The following is a 13,098-nucleotide window of genomic DNA, read 5'->3' on the forward strand; positions in this document are numbered from 1 at the left end:
AGGCAAACACTGTACTATTGCTCTAGTTCACATATGTTTGTGTGTTATATGTGTAACAACATAGTATGTGAATAATACAAAGACAGTAGAAACAAGGGCCAGGAGAACTGGTCCATGTTAGAAAGCAGGCAACAAAGGGGGAAGGGGGTCCAGTTAGGATAGAGAAGGCATGATAATGATAATGATAGCTGGCAATGATCACCCTGGACAAAAATTGAGTGCTGAAAGAAAGTATAGAAGGAAGTATAATGATATACATAATACCCTTTTATTAACAGTATTTGAAACCACAGTGCCTAAAAGAAAAATGAGAGAGAGACAGAAACAGGGAGAGGCAGAGAGACAGAGAGACAGAGAAAGAATAAAAATGTCTGCCATAGAGGTAGGCTGCAGGGCAGGAAGGTAGAGAAGGGAGGGATGAAAACTGAGGATATTTGTGATGGGAGATGTGCACTGGTGAAGGGAAAATTGTTCACTGGGTATTGGAAAATTGCTTGACTGAGACTCAATCAAGAACAACTTTGTAACTCTATATCTCATGGTAATTCAATTAAAAATACCCTTTTAAAACATTTTTGAAATTAAAAATTTAATCAATGAGTTGAATGACACCACAGAAGTTTTTTGTTTTATGTACCCAACATATATACTCTTAAAACAAAATAGGAGATTATATATGAACTGTGAAATTGAATCAAAACTTGAAATCATTTAGAAAGCATGGTAAGTCATGTTCAGGTCATAAGACAAAGCATCCTTCCATTCAAGTACTAACCAGAGAGAAGTCTATTTAAATGAATCATTCTTAAATAGAATCTAGAAATCCATTTTATAAATGCAACATAGGGGAATTCTAGCTGAGCTGATGTAGCATCTTAGAAAACTAGCTTAACAAGACTCTAGCTAAGTTCATGATGAGTTTCAGAGAGGCAAGATTGTTTACTCAGAGAAACAGCCCAGACTACACTGGTAAGACCCTGAAGTCCTGTGGTCAAGCAAGGATCTTCTCATGCAGAAATGTGTGAAGGAAATTGATCCTGAAGAAAAGCCTTCAAAGATATCTTTACATCTCTGAAGACTTACATGGAGGACAGGAGGCCCTTCTAGATACCCTTCTAGATATATTGTTCTGATATATCTACAAAAGAAGTATGGACGATGATTTGGGATCACAACACAAAGATATGCTAATGCCTCAAAATGTCAAGAAAGAGGGTGCTTTTTTACAAAGTAAGTAATGCATTTTTAGCAGAGAAAAAATAACTGTATTGGGAATGATGCCACGATTCTCTGGAACCCAAGGAAGTATTCTCGTCTTCTTCCAGAAGCAAAGTCCACTCCTTCCCTTAGTCAGGGATAGGGAATATTACTCCAAGCATATAAAGACCTTAAAATTATGTAGTGTAGCTCCTATCAGATGATAGTCCTTACACATATGCTGCTTGTCAGTTACCCATGGCCTGCTCCCTGAATTATATGGCATAAGAATGATATTATAAATATCCAAATGACCCTTGGCAGAAAAAATTTCCTTACCTGCACTAGACACCAAACCTTTTACTGTATGCAACTTCTTGTAACAGCCCTTGGGATGTGAGCTTCATAGTCATCAGAAGAAGCAAAGAAGTTCTTTTTTATTTAATTCAAGGAAACTCCTACAGGCTGGGGAATTCCTACTAAGATCAAGACATAGTCTGATCTCCTAGAGTATTCCTGGTTGTTTTTGTTCACTGGTACCCATCCCTGAGCTTTTATCTGTCAAATGAAGCATATACACTAGCTTCACCATCTATTTATATCACTGGGCCTCAGTAAGGGATTGGCAAGAGATCTGTTTCTGGGAGTTGTGGGTGGGTGAAGATTTCAGAAAGCATCTGAGTCCCCAATCTGTAATTTACTGCCTAAAGTTGTGGGAGATTTTGCAGATCTCTGCCCTTCTCCTGATTGTAATAAACATCAGTCCAGGATTCATTTACATATATGCTTGCAGGCGAGTCTGGATATATTGAATCACTGTCACTTGTCAGAGTTTCAGCATCCTCATCTGTGTAAGGATTAATGATTGTGATATTTAAAAATATAAGTACCTATATTGACTACTGAAAGACAGGCTACAGTCCGCATAACACATGTACTGGTATATAGCTCCAAGGTTATTAATTGTTCCTATTTCCATTATTATTTTAGGCAATCACACACAGCTGATTTTAAATATATTATCAATTCTTGGAAGGATTTAGGTCTTATCAATATTTTATGCATCCCTTACCTGGTCCACAGTTTGACACATAATAGTTGCCTAATGGACTTTTATGAATTAATGAGGTACTTGTTATTTGTTATTTATTGCAGAAAAATCTTCAATGTAATAAGTTGCTTTGAGGTAATAAGTAAGGAAAAATGAATTTGTTCCATTGGGCTTAACACTTTATGTTGCAACACTGAATTTTCACAGTAATACTCAGAGAAAGATGCTACTAACTCAAATATAAAGTTAAGAAGCATTGTGGCTCAAGAGTTAGGTAACTCACCTAAAGCCTCTCACTTAGTTTAAACCCCAGAGATGTCTCACATTAGAGTCTAAAAACTCTACCAAAAGACAGCCAAGGTTTAGATGCAGGTCTCTTTTAATCTGATTATGTATAGAAATAGCCCCCTCATCTTCACCCCAGAGCTACTTCCTAATCTGATGAAATCACCCCATTTAGTTCTTACACTGAGTCCTGAAGAAGCCATTTTCCTTAACTCAGATTCCAATCAATAGCCTCACACTTTCTGTGCACATCGTTTATGAGTGTGACTATATGGGGAGCATCTGCTTTTGAGACAGGCCACCCCTGATGGACTCTCTTGCTTCCTGTCCTCTTAGGGGGCAATAATTTCTGTCACACAAGTAGGGAAGAACTCGGCAGCATGAATCTTGATAATCACCTTCATCATTGCAATTCCTTTGCTATGAGAAATATTCTGAAATAAAAGGTGATGTTCTTTCTTTTATGTAAAATAACTTGTACAATTAGGGTGTCTCTCATATTGAATGTAATAATTAAATACCAAATAATATTACTATAACCAATTTGTTATAACATTTCCAAGAAATACAATGAAACAAAAACATTAGATTAACTGAGGAGGCATCTTAAATACTATTTAATTGTATGTGATTACCAGACTTGAGTTAATATGAATCAGGAAAATAAGAATAGTATTTAAGACCTACTATAGAGTATCAACAATTTATTTATTTCTGCTTTTTTGGAAGACACAAATTTTAACACCAGATCTATATATCTGTATGCACTACTACTAATATATTTAATATATTTTCTGTATGCAATCACGAAATTGAAACCCTGTTGATCGTGGAGTTGCTCAAGCGGTCTCAGTAACCTCTACATTCATTTCATCCACAAGGTCAGGAGAATGAGATCAGCTGGTTACTGGCTTTGGCATATGGATACACCATGGGAAGCTTGCGAGGCTGTCCCATGTAGGCAGTAAGCTCTCAGTAGCTTGGTAGTTTCTCCCAGATGGAAAGGTATGCGGCCGAGCGCTTCTGGGAGCTTGCTTTTAAGTCTCTGGATGTTGGACTTTGATGGGATTACACACACCTGGGTTCCTCTGCCAGTACCTTCATGCGTGAGGCTTCTCGAATGTGTGGAGAGGGGACTTGAGCATGGCTGTGGCTAGGTTCCTGTGGTCTTTGGCCGCCGGGAGCTCTGCTCAGGGTGGGGAGGGAAGCTGGAGCCCATCCCCTCTGAAGGGCTCTGGGGAAGACAGCCAGGCATGTGGGTAAGAGACTCTCTGTATGTATCTTCATGCAATACTACTAATATATTGAATATATTTTCTAAATTTCTTGTTAACATGTTAACTTCTTAATAACTCTTTAATGTTGGCATTCTAGTTCCGTGGCTAGATGGAACTAGGACAACACCCAAAAGTGAGCATTTCTACCCCAGAATACTCATTACAGAACATTGTTTTTGATTCTTTGATAGTAAAAGTTTTAAACATAGGGATCCCAGTTGGTATTTTCAACCCTCCGTTTCTATATAAAGTCTTTATTTGGTCAAAGAAACATAAATTTACATATACTTGGTAAGGTCAGACTGGTAAGAGGAGTAAACATTACATTTATAACACGGTTGGCACATTAAGATCTGTAATATTTTTAGTTTTGTATGTCACATGCAGCTACTCAAGTCAGCTTTGTATATGTGTAGTAGAGAGACATTACGGACCTTTTCAGGATTGTTTGTATTTTCAGGATTAGCAGGAACCTGGGGTCACTGGGGTGTGTATACCCAGGTTCTGCATGAAGGGTGCATTTTATGGCATGGGGTGAAGGTTTGTCAACATCAAAGAAGACCGTCTGTGTCGATGTTCTCATATTCTTTAGGTGTACATCACAGGCACAGTAGATCCATATTGTTTTCATGCTCCTCTATTGCTGACCTGAAACTCTAAATAAATTTTTAACAAGGAGAAACATGGTTATTTTACTGCAGCCCTATAAATTATGTTGCTAATCTTGAGTCATTCTAATCCTTTACCAGTTAGAATTGCTGAACTAAAGGCTTGTTAAGCAACAAGGATTCATGAGAGACCATTTCCTCATAAGATTTTCCTGTAGTCACTTGCTCCTGTATGAGCTCTTTGGATGATCAAGAGTGGAATGACTTACAATTCAGTGCATCTTGCAAACTTATTAACATTGGATTGGAAAGAAGGATGCTAAGAAACTATCTACATCTCCTAAGAATTCATGACAGGTAGAGCTCTAATAATTAGATTCATATTTTCACTCAGCTTCCACATGTTCAAATCAGCATGTAGCATGATGTTTACAACTTGGTTTTATCAAAATAATTGAAAAGCCTATTTATTACTCTAAAAAAAGCAGATATTTATTAAGATACATAAATGCACAGATAAGACTAGAGCTTGTATGGGAAGACAATGAATTCTCATGGATAATAAGACAAAGTCATACAGTAGTTTAATTTGGAGGAGAGGTGTGCAAGCTTCAGAACAGGTATGCAATTTGTAAGCCCTTTGAGTACTTGTGGAAGAAAAAGGATTGGTTGATGACTGGAGAAAGATTTAAAATGAAGTTCTATATAGCTGGAACATATTACATTGCTGAAAAAAGGAGATGATACCAATGAGATGTACAGAGACTGCAACCTGGAAAGGTTGGGTAGAGAGGTAGGATGTATAGGCCATACTGGTGAGGGAAGTGATCAAAGGGCTAAACTAGTGGTTTGATCTGATCTCTATTATGGCTGCACGACAGAGAGTGGGTTTTTATTTATTTTTTATATATTTTTATTGAATCACCATGAGAAAAGTTATAAAGCTTTCAGGTTTAAGTCTCAATCGTACAATGAACAAACACCATCCCTTCAACGGTGCACATGTTCCACCACCAAAAACCCCAGTATACCTCCCTCCTCTCTCCCCCCCCCCAGCCTCTGTTGCTGATGATTTTCACTTCACTCTCTCTTTACTTTGATTACATTCAATATCTCAACAGAAAACTCACTATTATTATTTGGAATTTCCCCCAACAATCAGACCTGCCGAAAAGGCATCATTTAATAAATTTGTTTTCCATTACTGAGAATGAAGAGCATATGCGGTCCTGCACCGCATGGTTTTGGATTTCTGGTATTTTAGTAATTAAGCCCAGAGAAATTTATGCCAGAAGTTGCATCAATGCAAGTGGCCGTGCGCTTCCAGGAGCTTATTTTTAAGTCTCTGGATGCTGGTCGTTGATGGGATTCCACGGCACTGGGGGTAGTCTCTAGGTGTGACTGCTTAGCTACTGGGAAATGGGAAATCTGGGCGGAGAGGGCCCAGTCCCAATCCGATTAGGCTTGGAGGTCTCAGCCCCAGGTCACACACATCTGGGTTCCTCTGCCGGTACCTTCATGTGTAAGGCTTGTCCAAACGTGTGGAGAGAGTAGGTCAGTGGTGAGAAAATAGGAGAAGAAGGTTCGGCGATCTCTCTTACTTTAGAAGACAGTGTTGGTCTTGTCATCTAATCTAAAATCCCTCCTGGAGAAGCAGGTGTGCAGAGAAAGAAAGGAGAACTATCTCCACTTAAAATTACTGAGTGTGTTGAACCCTATGATATATTAACTGATTTTTGCTGGTAGCTTCATAGTTTAGGACACAGCTATGTCCTTTGTGAAATGTGGGAGCAATTATAAGGCAACACCAAAGATACTGGAAAATCTGCCTGAAGAGTACCAAATCAGAATGCAGAGGATCCTCAGCCTTTGTAAGTGCAGAGTCCAGTAAGGTTAAAGTCAAGTAAGAGAGAGTCAAGAGGGAGAGTCAGTAAAAGTTAGGAGCATCAAGTAAAATTTCATGGAAGCTTTCACTTCCCTCTTGTTTGAATTGCCAATAAATGTCTCTTTAAGCTGGTCTTCTATTTCCTCTACCTAACTTTTCTATACCTAACTTCTAAATAAATCCTTTAACTTCTGCAAAATAACCCACCTAAGTCAATGGTTTTAAACACAGTTAAAGTTTCCTTAACACACTGATTTCCCCAGAAGTTTAGGACATGACAACTGTTAAAAATAAGGTTTGTAGTCAAGATTGCTACACTCATCAGTCAAATTACAAATGCATAGTAATCATTCAATGAATATTTGATGAATGAATCCACCTATATATATATCTATCTACCTATCTATATATCTTTAGTAATTTTAGGTTATTTTCAGGGGCTCACTGACTCATCTTCAACTATGACCCAATGAAGTTCCTTCCTCTGATACTGAAAATAGCAGACAATGTGGCACCAGTCATAAGTTTGTCCTGTCTAGAACCTAGATTTCTCAGAAGGAATAGGTATGCTTTGTCATTTCCCTCTGGGGGATAACTAGGACTGAGAAACAGATATGTTGATCTTTAAAAAATAGATTTTATGTAATTTGTTGGAATAATTTCCCTCAGATTCACTGAAATATAATTGAAATTTTACTTTTCATTTCCTGAGTATCAGTCACTTTGAGTATATTTTCATGTCCCTGTTTACTACTTCTTTCTTTTCAACTTTATTTAAGCACCATGGTTTACAAAGTTGTTCAGAATACAGTGGTTCTTTCAACCATTGTCCCCTTTTCCCTAACCACCACCTAAGCCTGCCACAACAGGCACAAATAATTTATTTTATATTGTTTGTCATAAATAAATGGCTAATGGAATTATCAAAAAATATTTCTGTAAAATAATTTGTTAAAAGCGTTGTATCTCACCATGGACTCATTAAATCCTTATTTAGGGCTATCTAAATTGCTTCTTGCTCATTAAGCCTTCTGTGTTATTATTTTTTTCTTCTCTTTTTTATTATTAAGGCATGGTGACTAGGTTATTTGTTGTATAGTTTTAGGCACACAATGTTCCGAAACCAATCCCACAAGAGTATCAACTTCCCTCCACCAATGTCCTCAGATCCCGCCCCCCCACCCCCACAACCTGCCTCCTTGGCAAGCCCATTAATTTAGGATCTCATATGATTTCAGTGTTGTTTGCTCTATAATATATATATATATATATATATATATATATATATATATATATAGTAACTCTACAACACTGATGTGTCTGAGTCCTTAATCCCTGCCCCGTTACCTACCCTCCTCCTTTTCTTAACTTTCCTCTCAATTGTTTTTATTTTTTAAAAAAAGTCTATTCAAGTGCTTTACATATTTTATATATTATTCGGTTACTGTGGACTTAAGAAAATTATTTATAAACTCTAGATATTAAATAATTACCAAATATGTGATTCAACAATATTTTATCCTATTTATTGGGTAGCCCTTTTACTTGACAGTGATTTTGGTGCGCAAAATTGTTCAATTTTTAAGAAACTCCATCTATTTTTTTATTTTCTGTGTGTATTATTGTAAATATGTACAGGAAATATTGTCAAATTCAGTGTCTTTTTTCTCACAAGAAATAGCTTTAGGTATTACATTTAAAAAATAGCTCCATTTTGAGTTAGTTTTTATTTTCATATGTATTATAAGGTAGCACTGTAGCACTGCTGTCCCGCTGTTCATCGATTTACTTGACCGGGCACCAGTAACGTCTCCATTGTGAGATTTGTTGTTATTGTTCTGGGCATATCGAATATGCCACAGGTAGCTTGCCAGGCTCTGCCTTGTGAGTTGAATACTCTCGGTAGCTTGAAAGACTCTCCAAGAGGGTCGGAGAAATCGAACCCCTGTCAGCTGCTTGCAAGGCAAATGCCCTATCCACTGTGCTATCGCTCCAGTCCTGCATGATAAGGTACTTTTATAAAAATCTAGATGTCCAATTTTGCCAGAAACAGTTGTTGAAAGACTACTTCACCACCACCCATTGAATAGTGTTAGTGATTTTATTAGAAAACAGTTGGCAATATATATGAAGATTCATTTCCATAATTTCAATTATATTTTATAGATAAATATGACGTTATCATACTGAATTTTATTTGTTAGTTTTGTAGTGATTTTATTGAGTCCCCAAGGTTTTTTATTTCTTTTTATTTTTTAATTAAAAATTTTTAAAAACATTAGTGAATGACGGTGAGGTACGATTACAGAATTAGAAACTTTAGTGATTGCATTCCAGTCACACGATGATCGAGTACCCATCCCTCCACCAGAGCCCATTCTTCACCACCAATGATCCTAGTATCCCTCCCACCACCCTACCCACTGCCCTCAATCCCACCCTTCCTCTGTGATGGGGCATTTCATATTGTTCTCTCTCTCTCCTTTTGGGTGTTGTCATTTGCAATAGAGGTATAGAGTGGCCATCGTGTTCAGTCCATTGTCTACTTTTAGCACACATCTCCCATCCCAAGTGGGTCCTCCAAACACCCTTTACTTTGTGTTCCCTTCTCTATCTCAGCTGCTTTCCCCTCCATCCCAAGAATGTGAGGCCAGCTTCCAAGCTGTGGAGCAAACTTCCTAGTACTTATCCCTAATATTCTTGTGTGTTGGTCTCCCATTCTGTTACTTTATATTCCACAGATGAGTGCAATTTTTCTATGTCTGTCCTTTTCTTTCTGACTCATTTCAATTAATATGATACTTTCCATGTTGATCTGCTTATATGCAAATTTCATGACTTCATCTTTTCTAACAGCTGCATAGTATTCCAATGAGTAAATGTACCAAAGTTTCTTTAACCAGTTATCTGTTCTTGGGTACCCGGGTTTTTTCCAGATTCTGGCTATTGTAAACAGTGTTGCAATGAACATACAAGTGCAGATGTCATTTCTACTATACTTTTTTTGCATCTCCAGGACACATTCCCAGAAGTGGTATTGCTGGGTCAAATGGGAGCTCAATTTCTAATTTTTTGAGAAATGTCCATACTGTTTTCCAAAGGGGCTGAACCAGTCGACATTCCCACAGAAGTGAAGGAGGGTCCCTTTCTCCCCATATCCTTGCCAACACCGGTTGCTTTTGATCTTTTGAAAATGGGCCAGTATCTGTTGTGTGAGATAGTATCTCGTTGTTGTTTTGATCTGCATCTACCTGATAATTAGTGATGAGCATTTTTTAATGTGCCTTTAGCCATTCAGATTTCTTCTTTGAGAAAGCTTCTGTTTATTTCTTCGCTCCATTTTCTGATGGGGTTGGATGTTTTCTTCTTGTACAGTTCAACCAGTGCCTTGTATATCCTTGATATCAACCCCTTATCAGGTGAGTACTAGGTGAATATCCTTTCCCATTCTGTAGACTGTCTTTGTATTCTGGTCACAGTTTCTTTTGAGCTGCAGAAGCTTCTTAGTTTAAGACAGTCCCATTTGTTTATTTCTGTTTCCACTTTCTTGGCCAGTGGTGTCTCATCTTTGAAGATACCTTTAGCCTCAATGTTGTGGAAGGTTTTGCCAACCTTGTCTTCAATGTGTTTATGGATTCTGGTCTGATGTTGAGGTCTTTAATCCACTTTGATCTGACTTTTGTACATGGTGTAAGGTAGAGGCCTGAGCCCATTTTTTTTGCATGTAACTAACCAGTTTTGCCAGCACCATTTGTTAAAGAGGTTTTACTTGCTCTACTTCACATTTCTTTTCTCCCGTATCAAAGATTATATAATCATATATTTGAGATTGTGTCTCAGGATATTCCACCATATTCCATTGGTCTGCAGCTCTGCCTTTGTTCCAGTACCATGCTGTTTTAATTATTACTTTGTAGTAGAGTTTGAGGATGGGGAAGGTGATGCCTCCCATCTTCTTTTTCCCAGAATTGACTTAGCTATTCGTGGGGGCTTATGTTCCAGATGAACTTCGGGAGTGTTTGATCCATTTCTTTGAAGAAGGTCATGGGTATCCTTATAGGGATCACTTTGAATCTGTACAATACTTTACATTGTACATTTTGACAATGTTAATTCTCCCAATCCATGAGCAGGGGATATGTTTTCATTTCCTTGTGTCCTGTTTCATCTCATCAAGTAACGTTTTGTACTTTTCTTTGTAAGGTCCTTTACCTTCTTAGTTAAGCTGATTTTGAGGTACTTGATTTTCTGAGGCATGATTGTGAACAGGATTGCTTTTTTTCATGTCACTTTCTTCTCTCTCATTATTTGCATATAGGAAATAATGAACTTATGGGTATTGATTTTATAGCCTACAACTTTACTATACAAGTTTATTGTTTCTAGGAGTTTCTTGGTAGAAGCTTTATGTTCTATAAATATAGTATCATATCATCTGCGAATAGTGAGCGTTTGATTTCTTCCTTTCCTACCTGGATGCCCTTAATATCTTTTTCTTGCCTAATTGCTGTTGCAAGTACTTCCAATACTATATTGAACATTAGTGGTGAGAGTGGGCATTCTTGTCTCATCCCTGATCTTAGAGGGAAGCCTTTTAGTTTTTCCCCATTTAGGATAATGCTTGCTGTAGGCTTGTGGTATATGGCTTTGACTATATTAAGGAAAGTATATATTTTGGCAAGAGTTTTCATCATAAATTGATGCTGGATCTTGTCAAATGCTTTCTCTGAATCTATTGATATGATAATATGGTTTTTAACTTTTCTTTTGTTGATATGATGGATTATGTTGATTGATTTCCAAATGTTAAACCATACTTGCATCCCTGGGATGAATCCCACTTGTTCGTGATGTATAAACTTTTTGATAAGTTGTTGGGTTTTACTTGCTAATATTTTGTTGAAGATCTTTGCATCTGTGTTCATCAGGGATATTGGCCTGTAATTTTCTATTTTTGTGTTTTCTTTGTTTGCTTTTGGTACTAGGGAGATATGTGCCTCATAGAAACTGTTTGGAAGAGTTTCTGTTTCTTCAATTTCCTGGGAAAGCTTGAGAAGAACTGGCAATAGGTCCTCTTTAAATGTTTGGGAAAATTCACTAGTGAATCCATCTTAACCTGGGCTTTTGTTTTTGGGAAGACTTTTGACTAAAGTTTCAATTTCTTTTGTATTAATAGGTCTATTCAGCTTGGGAGATGATAGGTATCCAGGAATTTATTCACTTTTTCTAGGTTCTCTTGTTTCGTGGCATACAGACTTCCAAAGTAGTTCCTGATGATGTTTTGAATTTCTTTGGTTTCTGTTGTGATGTCCCTTTTAAGGGTTCTCTCTCATTCTTTGTGAGTCTTGCTAGTGGTTTATCAATCTTGTTTATTTTCTCAAAGACCAGCTCTTGGTATCATTGATCTTTCAAATTGTCTTTTGGGTTTCCATGTCATTGATTTCTGCTCTAAGTTTTATTCTTTCTTTCCTTCTACCAGGCTTGGGCTCCTTTTGTTTGTCGTTTTCTAAGATATTGAGCTGTGAAGTCAAGTTGTTTATGTGGGTCCTTTCTTCCTTCTTGAAAAATGCTTGCAGAGCTATAAATTTTCCCCTCAATATGTCTTTAGCTGTGTCCCACAGGTTCTGGCAGTGTGTGTTTTCATTCTCATTTTTTCCAGGTAACTTTTGACTTCTTCCTTGATTTCCTTCCTGATCCACTACTTGTTCAACATTGAGTTGTTTAATTTCCAAGTGTTTGATTTAGTTCTCTGTGTCTGTGCATGATTTACTTCTATATTCAGTGCATCATGGTCTGAAAAGACAGTTGACACAATGTCTATCTTCCTGCTTCTGTTGAGGTATGTTGTGTGACCCAGCACATGGTCTATTTTGGAAAATGTTCTGTGTGCATAGAAAAGAATGTGTATTCTTTTGGGGGGGCATATAAAGCCCTGTATAGATCTATTATCCTCTCTCTTCTATTTCTTCCTTCAAGCTCAATGTTTTCTTGCTGAGTTTTGATCTATCCAGAGATGATAAGGCTGTGTTGATGTCTCCAACTACTATTGTTTTTCTAGCAATGTCCTCTTTAAAATCTGTTAGTAGTTTTTTTTTTTTTTTAAGTATTTTGCTAGTCCCTTATTAGGTGCGTGTACGTTTAGGAGTGTGATTTCTTCCTGCTGTACATATCTCTTGATTAATAAAATATGACCTGCGCTGTCCCTTCTAATCTTTTCACTCTGAAATCTATGTTGTCAGATACTAGTAAGGCCACCCCAGCATTTCTTGAGGAAGGTTTTTGCTTGCAGGATTTTTTTCCATCTTTTGACTTTGAGTCTGTGTTAGTTCTGACTGTTCAGATGTGTTTCTTATAGGCAGCAGAATGTTGGGTTCAGTTTCTGAACCATTTTGCCACTCTGTGTCTCTTAATTGGTGCATTTAAATCATTGAAATTAATAGAGATTATTGTCATAGGGTTTTCTGCCATTTTTCTGTGAGAGTTTGTTGTGCATGTGGTTTTTTTCTTGTCTTACAGTTGTCCCTTTAGTTCTTTTTTAAGTTTGGTTTTGTGTCTATGAAGTTCCTGAGCTGTTGTTTATCCATGAAATAGTGTATTGTTCCTTAGAGTTTGAGTGACAGTTTAGCTGGATAAAGTATTCTAGGTGAAGTATTCATTTTATTGAGTTTTTTTAAACTATACTCCACCACTGTCTTCGAGATTGGAAGGTTTCTTCTGTTAGGTCTGTTGTAAATCAAAGGTTGCTCCTTTGTGTGTGAATTCCTTCTTTCACCTTGCTGCTTTCAGTATTGTGTC

Source organism: Sorex araneus, chromosome 11 (genome assembly GCF_027595985.1).
Source record: "Sorex araneus isolate mSorAra2 chromosome 11, mSorAra2.pri, whole genome shotgun sequence".
NCBI lineage: Eukaryota > Metazoa > Chordata > Mammalia > Eulipotyphla > Soricidae > Sorex > Sorex araneus.